Genomic DNA, 12,322 nt, shown 5'->3' with positions numbered 1-12,322 from the left:
TGAATTGTTGAGAACCTCTAGAGAGACACAAGGGGTTAGCCCCGTGTTACATGCCCACCATCCATCTTGGGGAGGTACAAGATATCCCGAGCCTGAAGGGAGGCTGAAATCATGACAAAGGTGTCGATGGGACTGGGGAGGTGTTCCTATACAAGTACCATTTCCAGAAACCGAGGACAGAGTTAATTTACTGTTCCCTTTCTGTTTCCATCGACAATGGTCCGGGGAGCTGACATTAGTATAATTAGAACTATATCCTACAGCATCATAATAAGGGGGAGGGGCAGCATAACAGAGCCAACATGATTTTGTAGCCTCCGGGTTTGTAGCATTAAGGACCGTAAAGGCTGCCTGCACCAAAGAAAGCATCCTATCCTGAGGAGTCCCAGGCTTAACTGTGGGTTCTTTGGATCCAGAGGTTTCATTAGTCTCATTCTTTGTTGACGTAGTTGAAGGGGCCGGGGGAAGCAAAGGGGGGCCAAGTACGGGATTTGGGCCTATTGATATAGGAGCAGGAGTCTCAATCTTTAGCTTAAGGGTCATTAATATTCCCAAATCATATCCATTCTTGTAAAATCTAATGCCCCATGAGTGGCCATTTACCCATTTTTTATCTCTTTTTCCAGGATTACTAAAGGAAATTTTGAGGGGGTGGCACCATCCTGAACATTCGGGGGCGACGGGTCGGGGACCCCTATAAGAAGTATGAGTGTAGTTGGCTGTTACTGTAATAAAATCCCAAGTTGAGGTGGGTCTCCAATAAGTATCTCCTGTGGTTTCACATCCCCAGTTTTGGCAATATAAATTTTCAGTTCCCCCACATTTATAATTCAGGGATCGGGGGCGATGGAACCCAGGGCATACATAGAAGGAGAGGGTTCTGAGCCAACTTCTTCGGACCTGGTTTTTACAACCCTCTCCGGAGTAATCAGCTTTAGTTAGAAGTTGGGACGGAGCATTATGCTGATCATAATAACTCTCTAGATCCCAATAGGGAGCTCCTATGGCCAGTTTACAGACATCAGGAAAAAGGTCTGGCCACCAGGTCCAGGGAGGGGCAGTATGGCTAATGGACCAGGTTATATCTCCAGTTTGAGAAATTACCTGCCAAGTTAGACGTTGGGGCAGGTGAGGGCTAAAATCACTTACAGTCAGTAAAGGCAGTAAAACCAAAATTATAAGTCTTAGGTTCGTAGAAGCTTGAGTTTGAGCGGGTTGTCGGTTCTTTGGGCCTGCCATCCTGATGATGCCGCCGCTGGTGCAGCTTTCACGTGTGAAGCATGGATCCAGGCAGCGATGCCGTCCACTTTTATGGCCGTTGGGGTGGTTAGGAGGACGGTGTATGGTCCTTTCCATCGAGGTTCCAACGTCTGGGTTCGATGCCGACGGACGTATACGGAGTCTCCGACTTGGAAAGGATGAGTTTCTCTCAGTGTTCCCGGTTGGTAGGCCTCGGCGAGTTGGGACCATATCTCCTTTTGGACCAGTTGGAGTCCCAATAGCCTAGCATACAAGTCAGTGTTATTTTGACAGTCTGGTTTTATTTCTTCTCCTAAGGTGAGAAGGGGAGGTGGGGCCCCGTATAGCACCTCAAAAGGAGTAAGATGGTACCGGGAAGGTGTATTCCTAACCCGGAACAGGGCTAAAGGAAGGAGCACCGTCCAATCTGTACCGCCAGTCTCCAAGGACAATTTGGTTAGGGTCTCTTTTAGAGTTCTATTCATTCTTTCTACCTGACCTGAACTCTGGGGTCTATATGCACAATGTAATTTCCAATCAGTCCCCAAATATCTGGCCACATCCTGACTTACCTGGGCGACGAAGGCTGGACCATTATCAGACCCTATTACCTTTGGTGCTCCAAATCGAGGAAAAATTTCTTCTAAAATCTTCTTGGCTACTACAGCAGCTGTTTCTTTCTTTGTTGGGAAAGCCTCTATCCATCCTGAAAAAGTGTCTACAAAAACTAAAAGGTATTTATTACCGTACCTTCCAGGACGCACTTCGGTAAAGTCCACCTCCCAGTAAGTTCCTGGGCGGTCCCCCCTGAGTCTCTTTCCAGTTTCAAGTTTCCCTTTGTGAGCATTTACCTGTTGACATGGGACGCATTCCTGCACAATTTGTTCAGCTAATTTTGTCATTCCAGGGGTTTCGTACCCAGCTTTTTGTAACAAGGCTACCATCTTTTTAGTCCCCAAATGTGTCCATCTGTGCATCTGTTGTAACATGGATTCTGCTTGCTGAGGGGACAAAGTTCCTTTTGTTGTGGCCGGGATGATTTCTTCGTCGCGGCCTGATTTTTCAGGAACTTTATCTGACAGTCCTAGAATGACTTCTCCCGATGCTATTTCTCGGGCCACTTGGTCAGCCATATTATTTCCCCTAATTATTGGGGTATTTCCTTTTTGATGTCCAGGGCAGTGGATGATACTGACTTTAGTAGGAAGCATAAGTGCAGTCAACAAAGCCATGATTTCGTCTTTGTTTTTAATTTCTTTGCCACCTGAAGTTAGTAGCCCTCTCTGTTGGTAAATGGCACCGTGGATATGAGCGGTAGCAAACGCATATTTACTGTCTGTGTAGATGTTTACTTTTTTATTCTCTGCCATCTCTAATGCCCTCGTCAGGGCAATTAATTCAGCTCGTTGGGCTGAGGTCCCTTGTGGTAGCGCCGCTGCCCATATGACTTGTTTTCCGTCTACCACGGCTGCCCCAGTTCGACGCTTACCTTCCTCCAGGAAACTGCTCCCATCCGTGAACCAGGTGAAATCAGCATCAGGGAGGGGCAGGTCCATCAGATCTGGCCTACTGCCGTGTGCTGCGGCCAGTACTTCCTGACAATCATGTATGATGGTGGAGCCTTCCAAGTCAGGATCAGGTAGCAAGGTGGCTGGATTGAGTCCTGTGGCTGGAGCAAACTTGATGCGATCTGAGTTTAGCAACAGGGTTTGGTAATGGGTCATCCTGGCATTAGTTAGCCACCTATCCGGTGGTTGACGGACTACATTTTCCAGGGCATGAGGAGCTGTTATCGTTAGATTTTGTCCTAAAGTTAGTTTGTCAGCATCTTTGACTAGAACAGCCACTGCAGCGATTATCTTTAAACAGGTGGGCCATCCTGATGCCACAGGGTCCAATTTTTTTGACAAATAAGCAACTGGGCGATTCCAGGGACCCAATTTCTGAGTCAATACTCCTTTTGCAATGCCCTTATTTTCGGCCACATATAAATGAAAAGGTTTGGTTACATCTGGCAGTCCTAGGGCTGGAGCTGAAAGTAAAGCTCGTTTGATTTGGTCAAAAGCCCGTTGTTCCTTATCGCCCCAAACGAAAGGAGTGCTGTTTTTGGTTAGGGGGTACAATGGGGCTGCCAGCTCAGCAAACCCTGGAATCCATAGCCTACAGAATCCGGCCGTCCCCAAAAATTCTCTAACCTGCCTGGCGTTTTTGGGAGCCAGAATTTGGGCCACCGTATCCTTTCTGCTCTCCGTGAGCCATCTTTGCCCCCCTTTTAATAGATACCCCAGGTAACTGACCTGTTGTTGGCATATTTGTGCTTTCTTGGCTGAGGCTCTATATCCCAGGGTTCCAAGTTCCGTTAACAGTTTTTCAGTACCCTTGATACAATCTTCTTGGGTCTCAGCAGCTAATAAAATATCATCAACGTATTGGAGTAATGTTACCTGGGGATTTGATTCTCTATATAATGCCAAATCCTGATGGAGGGCTTCATCAAAGATGGTCGGGGAGTTCTTAAATCCCTGAGGTAGCCGTGTCCATGTCAGCTGACCAGACGTTCCCGATGTTGGATCTTTCCATTCGAAGGCAAAGTAGGGTTGGCTCAGGGGAGAGAGTCTTAAACAAAAAAAAGCATCTTTAAGGTCCAAAACAGTATACCACGTATGTTGAGGTGGAAGAGTGCTCAGGAGGTTGTAAGGGTTTGGAACTGTGGGGTGGAGGTCTGCCACCCGTTTGTTTACCTCTCGTAGATCCTGCACCGGCCGATAATCATTTGTTCCTGGTTTCTTTACCGGCAGGAGAGGGGTGTTCCATGCTGATTGACATCTTATTAAGATGCCCAAGTCTAGTAGCCTCTGTATATGGGGACGGATACCGTCTTTGGCTTCTCTACTCATGGGGTATTGACGTACTGTTATTGGGGTGGCAGTTGCCTTGAGTTCCACTAGCACCGGGGGCCGATTTTTGGCCATCCCCATTCCGGCAGTTTCTGCCCAGGCTTGAGGGAACCGAGTTACCCAATCTGTAACATTAACTCGTGAGGATGAAGGCTGCTCGTATAATTTATATTCATCTTCTAATTTCATAGTCAATATTTGAAGTAACCTTCCTTTATTATCAGTTATGGTGGGACCTTCTGGCTGAAAGTGGATTTGAGCCCCTACTTTGGAGAGTAAATCTCTTCCCAGCAAAGGATAGGGGCATTCCGGAATAATCAAAAATGAATGGGTTACTCGTCCAATCCCAAGATCTACTGTCCTTCGTGTGGTCCATGAATATTGTTTATTCCCAGTGGCTCCTTGTACCCATGACCTTTTAGCTGAGATAGGACCTTTTGAGTGGAGAAGGACGGAGTGCTGGGCTCCGGTATCTACCAAAAATTGAACAGGTTCCCCCTCCACTTTAAGAGTTACCCGGGGCTCAGGGAGAGGGTTCGAGCCCTGACTTTCCTAGTCTTCTTCTTCCAAGGTTAAGATTTTGTTTCTGGTTGGCCTTCCTCCATTCTTTTTCTTAGGGCATTCTCTCGCCCAATGTCCTTTTTCTTTACAGTAGGCACATTGGTCCTTGTCTAATGGTCGCCTTCTGTCTGCCGTTCGCCCTTCCTGCCCATTTCTATCCCCTATATTTCTTCCTCCAACCACAGTGGCCAGTATCTTACTTAAATTCCTCTCTTGTCTCTTATCTCGTCTTCTTTCATGGGCTGCCTGCTCTTTCTGCTTTCTTTCTTCCTTCTCTTCCTCTGTTTCTCTTTTGTTATATACTTTATCTGCCTCTTTTACTAACTCCTGAAGCGAAAATCCCTGCAAGCCATCTAGCCTCTGTAATTTCTTCCTAATATCAGGGGCCGCTTGATCAATGAAAGCCATTGCTACAGTAGCCCTATGTTCCTCCGAAGTTGGATCATAAGGGGTAAAGCGTCTAAAGGCTTCCATTAAACGTTCCAGGAACACAGTTGGCGATTCCTGGGGCCCCTGAGTTACTTCCCTTACCTTAGCCAAATTAGTGGGCCGTCTGGCCGCTCCATGGAGACCCGCCACCAGAGCCTGGCGATACATTTTCAGGCGCTCCCTACCTTCCGGGGCATTGAAATCCCAGTTTGGCCTGACGAGTGGGAAACCAACATCAATCTCATTAGGCAGCTGGGTAGGTTGCCCATTGGCGCCTAATACATTTTTTCTGGCTTCTAAAAGAACCCGTTGCCTCTCCTCAGTCGTTAGGAGAGTCTGAAGCAGCTGCTGACAATCATCCCATGTGGGCTGGTGGGAGAAAACAAGAGATTCTATTAAAGCGGTAAGGGCCTGTGGATTTTCGGAAAAAGTTGGGTTATGCATTTTCCAATTATAAAGATCTGCAGAGGAAAAGGGCCAATATTGGAGAGGTCTATTCCCTTGGCCGTCGGGGGGGCCATACTCTCTAAGAGGTAGGGCAGTGGAGTCCGGGGAGATAGCCCTCCGGCCCCTAGTGCCCGCTGAGGGACCCCTTTCTTCTTCCATCATGGATGGTTCCCTTTGTGCCGAGAGCAGTGGAGCTGGGGGTCCTCTAGGTGGTAGGGGATTTGGGGCCGGAGGATAAGGGGGTGGGGAATCCAAAAGAAGCAAATCGGACTGCGGGTCAGGATAAATCGCCTTCGGTGGATCCGGGGCGTCAGGTAGCTTTTCCGTGTTGGGGTTTTTCTTTAAGGCTAATATCTCCGACGCTGCTGATGTGTGCGCGGACGTACCTGTTGAGGAAACAAAGGGCCGGACCCACGGAGGTGGGGAGAGAATTAAATCTTCCCAGACCAAGACATATGGTACTTGGTCTGGGTGTCCGTGGGGATCTATATTAAATATTTTAGACTTCAGCAGCTTAATCTTGTCTAATAAAAAGGATCCTTCGGGGGGCCATCCTATCTGAAATGTTGGCCATTCAGAGGCACACAAAGTCTGCCACTTTCCTTTCTTCACCTCTACCGAAAAATTATGGGCTCTGGCCCGAACTTCGGTCCAATGGCTTAGGGTAAGGGAAAGAGGAGTCGTCACAGTTTGTCCCATTGTCGTCCGTCAGAGAAGAAGAATAGACCACAATACAGAAACAGTTAAAACTCCATGAAACACATATACGCATGGGCCACCGCGAGCTCGCTTCAAAACCGAAACTTCTTCAGATGGCAGTTATCACCAAGGGAACTGCCGAAACCGAGTGAAGGGGAGACAGAGTTTGCCTCTCCTTCCAGATGAGCCACCAGGGCGTCCCCTAGGGCTCATGGACGCCGGCTATTAGCACGTCTGCCTAGCCAGAGGTCCGATACAGATTCCATAATAAGCCGATTCTTACGGCTTTCCTCCGATAATGGCCCACAAAGAACAAGGGACAAACAGACAATCAAGCTCGAGCTTACCTGGTACCTCCAACTCCCGATGTTCTTGTGGTCCGGGGCGAGTGGAATCCCGGACGAGCCCCCAAATGTTAGACCTGCGCGGTCTCCTAGGAGTTTCGACTCGCCCAGGAAACAACAAGAGTCGGAAGTCGATGCAAAACGCAAGAGGTTTATTGAAGGCCGGTGCACCGGGGTTCCTTGGTCCTCATGCAGGAGGTCGAAGAAGAAACCCTTTTGGGCGCGAATATGTCAGTTTTATAGGTTCCCACTTCCCCGTATGTAAATTATAGATTTGGTTGTGTTCTCCTGCTGATTGGTCCCGGCTTAGGCTCGGACCAGAGAGGGAACTTGTCCCCAGCTGCCTGATTGGTCTTTGACAGACACCCTTTTTTACATTTTGTTATCTCCCTCCTTCTCCCCAGCTGCCTGATTGGTCTTTGACAGACACCTTTTTTACATTTTGTTATCTCCCTCCTTCTCGGAAGGGGGCCGGACATCCTGGAAATTCACCCATTGTCTAAGAAGCCCCTATTGTCTGGAGAGTTCTTAATCATTAGCTGGAACAATGTCCCTCGAGTCCCACACTATATCCTTGATTTAGCTGAGGGATTCAAGAAGAGAAGGTATGGTTTGAGCTCTGTCTCACATTCACTTTGGCATCCATCTGATAGCCATAGAATTGGTTCCTCAGTGAAACTAAAACCAGAAGAGTCCAGCTTTAACAACTTCTCATGTAACATAAGAATCAGAGATTCTAGGAATCAGAGGCTTCTGGCCTTGACAGAGCACAGGTACTCAACCCAGACATAGTCGCTTCAAAGAACGCTCTGTCTAGCGCTAAACCTCAAAAATGCTATATGCGTGTTTAGATCTTACACACTCAAAGTAATTTTACCAGCCAGAGGCTTGGTTTTCTTTCTGAGGGGAGCTGAAATCTCTTCACTCCCTTATTATACAAAGTTTTGCTGATGTGCTTTTTCTCACCTAAATTTTTGTTTTATTAAATTTCCTTACCTCTCCCAGGCCCTAAGGGTATTTGTTAGGTCATCACTTTAGAACTTCTTGTTCCTTCTTGCAGATCCAGGCTATAGAAAACAATTTTTTTAAAACTGAAGTCTCATCCTGCAACCATGTTAAATCAGTAATTCATTCTAGTAGATATTTATATATATGTGTGTGCATGTGTGTGTGTGTATGTGAATATATATATATATTAGATGCTTTAGAATTGTCTATGTACATGATCATGTCACCTGCAAAAAAAGACAGTTTGACTTCTTTCTAATCTATATAACTTTTATATTTTTTCCTTGTCTTATTGTACTAACTAGATTTTCCTGTACAATAGTGAATAGAAGTGGTGAGCATGGATTTCAGATGTTGTATTTTCCAGTTTTCAAATGTTCACTTCTGGATTTTGGCCATCCAAATAGGTGTGTAGTGGTAACTCTCATTGTTGTTTGGATTTGCATTTCCCTGATGACAAATGATTTGGAGCACCTTTTCATATGCTTATTTTCCATCTGCATATCTTCTTCCGTCAGGTGTCTGTTGAGGTCTTTGGCCCAGTTTTTAATCGGGTTGTTTGTTTTCTTATTGTTGAGTTTTAAGAGTTTTAGCAGTCCTTTATCAGATGTCCTTTTCAAATATTTTCTCCCAGTCTGTGGCTTGTCTTCTTATTCTCTTGACATTATCTTTTGCAGAGCAGAAGTTGTTTTAAATAATTTAGTCCCATTTTAATAATTTTTATCTTCAGGAGCAATTGCCTGAACTTTTTATACCACCAGTACAGATATCCCATCCTTCTCCTATTTGATTTTTTTTTCTAATTTCTATTTGTTTGCTGAGATTATCAATATGTTCATTCATTTTGAGTATATTTTCGTATAAAATAATTGAGTAATTATAATAGTGGTGGCTTTAAAGTTCCTTGTCTGCTAATTGGAACATCTAGGTCATCTCAGAACTGGTTTCTATCGCCTGATGTTTCTCTAGCATATGGGTTATATTTTTCTGTTTCTTTGCATTCCTATTGATTTTAGATTGATTGCACACTGGATACCCTGATGCTATGTTGAAAAGACTCTGATTTTATGTTTCTCTGAAGGATATTATTTTTCTTATTTTGGTCTAGCAGGCAGTTAACTTGATATACCCTGTGGTGGGCAGCAGCTGAAATCTTTTCTCAATCCCCCCAACTCCCACCCACTGCTTATCAGCTGAGTTCTCTGGGGCCTCCCTAACACGTGTATAGTTTAGTGGTCTGCCAAGAATTTTGGCTCAGTTTATTTTAAGATTTTGTGGCTCATGCCTTCTGCAGCTTCTTCTCCACAGTTTCTCCCCCTAGCTTTCCAGGCACTCCACAAGCTCTGAGCTTTGTCTTGTGCTATCTCAAGGAGTAAGGCTCTGGCTTTCTGCCACCCCGAGCTTCCTGCATATTGGGGAATTTCTGTAGACAAAAAGCCTCAAGTTTCCAAATCACACCATTTGTAATTGTTGTATTTTAAGAGTGGACCCTTGTCCAGTTTGTACATGCTTTTTGTCCCTTTCCAATGCTTTCATATAGATGTTTCAAAATATTTTCCCAGATTTTTAGTTGTTGCTAAGAGAGATTAATCTAAGCAAGCTATTACTGCCATAGCCAGTCTGAATGAGTCTCTAATGTTGTTTCTCAGCCTAGGCTTTCCATACCCCAAGAGCAGTATGAATGTGGCCCCGTATCCAGGTATAGAGCTGGGTTCGATTTCTAATTTCTTGTAACTCTATTTTCCACCCATGGTCCATAAGTGGGAAGCTTCTATAGCACTTCCCCTGGCCAATCAGTATTCTAGTTCCACTTCTACCATTCAACCTGATAGCAGCCACTTACAGGCTTGCAGCTTTAGGCAGAAAGTTCCAGCCCTGAGCCACCCTCTCCCCTGCTCCATGAATGCGGCCTTCATATTCACAAAGGCAATACAACCTCAGCATTTAAAATGTCTATTCAATCTTTTTCTTTTACTTTTATTTATTTTTTGGTTGCATCGGGTCTTAGTTGCGGCATGCGGGATCTTTCCTTATGGCGCACAGGCTCTTTGTTGTGGCGCGCAGACTTCTCTCTAGTCGTGGCATGTGGGCTTTCTCTCTGTAGTTGCAGAGCGTGGTGCGCAGGCTCCAGGGTGCATGGGCTCTGTAGTTTGAGGCACACGGGCTCAGTAGTTGTGGTGCGCGGGCTTCTCTCTAGTTGTGACACGGGCTTAGTTGCCCGGGGCATATGGGATCTTAGTTCCCGACCAGGGATCGAACCAGCGTCCCCTGCATCGAAAGGTGGATTCTTTACCACTGGACCACCAAGGAAGTCCCTGTAAAATGTATATTCAATCTTGATGTCCCTGTGGGCAGTTCTAAATCAACTCCTACTTACCAGTTTATCTGTTCATTTACCCCTTATTTATGGAATTTAGATTTTTTTCATTTCTCAGTTTTAAGCAACATTCCTATGTGTTGGTAGTAGGCATGGAGCATCTTGCATAAGCCCGGTCACACATTTTCAACAAAAGCCCAATAATTCACTTCGCATAAGGATGTCTTAACGTATTTTTTAAAAATTCAGCTTCTATTATGCATTAACTACTTGAGGGATAGTGTGCAATTTAGTCAACTTCAAGTTAAAAGCTGACTTGAGTCACCAGAAACAGAAAATGCTATGCATGTTTCCAATGAGAATTCTGAGGGAAATTGCAATTTTATAGACAAATGAAAACATTCAGAAATTCTTCAAGTATTTATTGATACAGGCACTATAAGTGCTAGAAATACAGTAGTGCATTCTCACTGCAAACACTGTACTGTGAAGTGTTACTAGCCCTCTTTTATAAATGAGGAAACAGAGACTCAGAAAGGTGAGGCTGAAGTGATTTGTCCAGGTTCACACAGTTGGTAAGAAGTTTTTACTGGCTGTTAGACCCAAGTGTTTCTAGCTGGTGTGGTCATGCTTTTGATCACTATTCTGTGCAGCTGTGGGTCTTGCCAAGAATTACCTAGTAGCATCTTGAAGACCTGGAGTAGATAGCCCAAGGAGGTAGCTGACTTGGGCCTTAAATACCTATCTATGAGACTCTTGGGGCTACTAAATGAATTTGGAGCTACCCGAGGAAGCCCCACATCAAGTAGATTCGTGGCAGTCAGTGAGTTAAATCTGTGTGGTTTCAACAACTCACTAAGGACCCCAGAAGTCCATGATGTGTAGTAACTTACAAGTATGAGGCATCAATTTTTTTCATCCTTCAAAGTTTTTCAATATTATGTTTATAGTTTTAAAAATTATTGAGCATGGAAAATATAAAAATAGGAACAAAAGTCTCTGGACCAACTACCTTTATACATTGTCTCACACCTTAGAAGCAGGTACATTTACCCATCTCAGTAACAGACCTGTACGTGAGGTTAAACAGAATACCATATCCCCTTATCCCTTGCAGCTAAGAGTGACCAGGTTATGACCGTTATGGCCAAAAATATAAGCTAGTCTTCTGGTGCTATCCCTTCTCCCTTACTTTTTATTCCTGCCTAGAATGAGGAATTAATGCCCAGAGCTGCAACATCCAATTTGTGACCATGAAGAAAAGGCCGAGAGAACTGCAGTGATGTTGGCCCTGACAGTGGGTATTTCTGAGCCAATGCCAGCAGCTGTTTACACCTGCACTTCTTGTTGTGGGTGATGGGGCTGGAGGGGAGAAACAACTCTATTTCTTCAAACTACAGCAGTCAGATTTTCTATTAATTGAAGCCTAGAGCATTCTTAAATGGTTCACCTTTTTAACTTTGAATAATGTATTTTAAATTCCCCTTTCTTGAATTAGCAATTCTCTCCAATATCTATTGATTCCCTGCTATAAAGCATGAGTAATTGGGACTTCCTTGGTGGTCCAGTGGTTAAGAGTCCGTCTTCCAATGCAGGGGATGCGGGCTTGGTCCCTGGTTGGGGAACTAAGATCCCACATGCCACAGAGCAACTGAGCCTGCACACCACAGCTACTAAGCCCACGTGCTCTAGAGCCCACATGCCACAACTAGAGTCTGTGTGCTGCAACTACTGAGCCCACACACCACAACTAGAGAGAAGCCCGTGCACCACAATGAAGATCTCGCAGGCCGCAGCTAAGACCCGACAGCCAAATAAATAAAGAAATATTTTAAAAAAATGAGTAACTAGTTCACTTGCAATCTACCACTTCTTTACTTCTCTTGGACTCTGTCCCAGACCCTTACCGATTCCTACTTTTGTTGGTTAAATAATCATTTTAAATCTATCTAGGGGTATTATATTAGTTTGCTAGGGCTGCCACAGAAAATAAATCCAATAAACTACCACAGACTGGGTGGATTAAACATTAGAAGTTTACTTTCTGACAGTCGTGGAGGCTGCAAGTCCAAGGTCAAGTTGCCATCAGGGTTGGTTTCTAGTGAGGCCCATCTTCCTGGCTTGCAAATGGCACCTTCCCACTGTGTCGTCACATGGCCCTTCCTCTGTACAGACTTGGTGGGGTTGGGGAGTGGAGAGTCAGAGAGACCTCTGGTATCTTGTCCTCTCCTTATAGGGACACCAGGCCTATTTCCTTGGGGCTCTGCCCTCGTGACCTCACTTAACCTTAATTATGTCCTTAAATGCCCTGTTTCCAAATATAGTCACACTGGGGCTTAGGGCTTCAACATATGAATTTAGGGGGACACAATTCAGTCCCT

This window comes from Pseudorca crassidens, chromosome 9 (genome assembly GCF_039906515.1).
Source record: "Pseudorca crassidens isolate mPseCra1 chromosome 9, mPseCra1.hap1, whole genome shotgun sequence".
Taxonomy (NCBI): domain Eukaryota; kingdom Metazoa; phylum Chordata; class Mammalia; order Artiodactyla; family Delphinidae; genus Pseudorca; species Pseudorca crassidens.
This window is presented reverse-complemented; position numbering follows the sequence as displayed.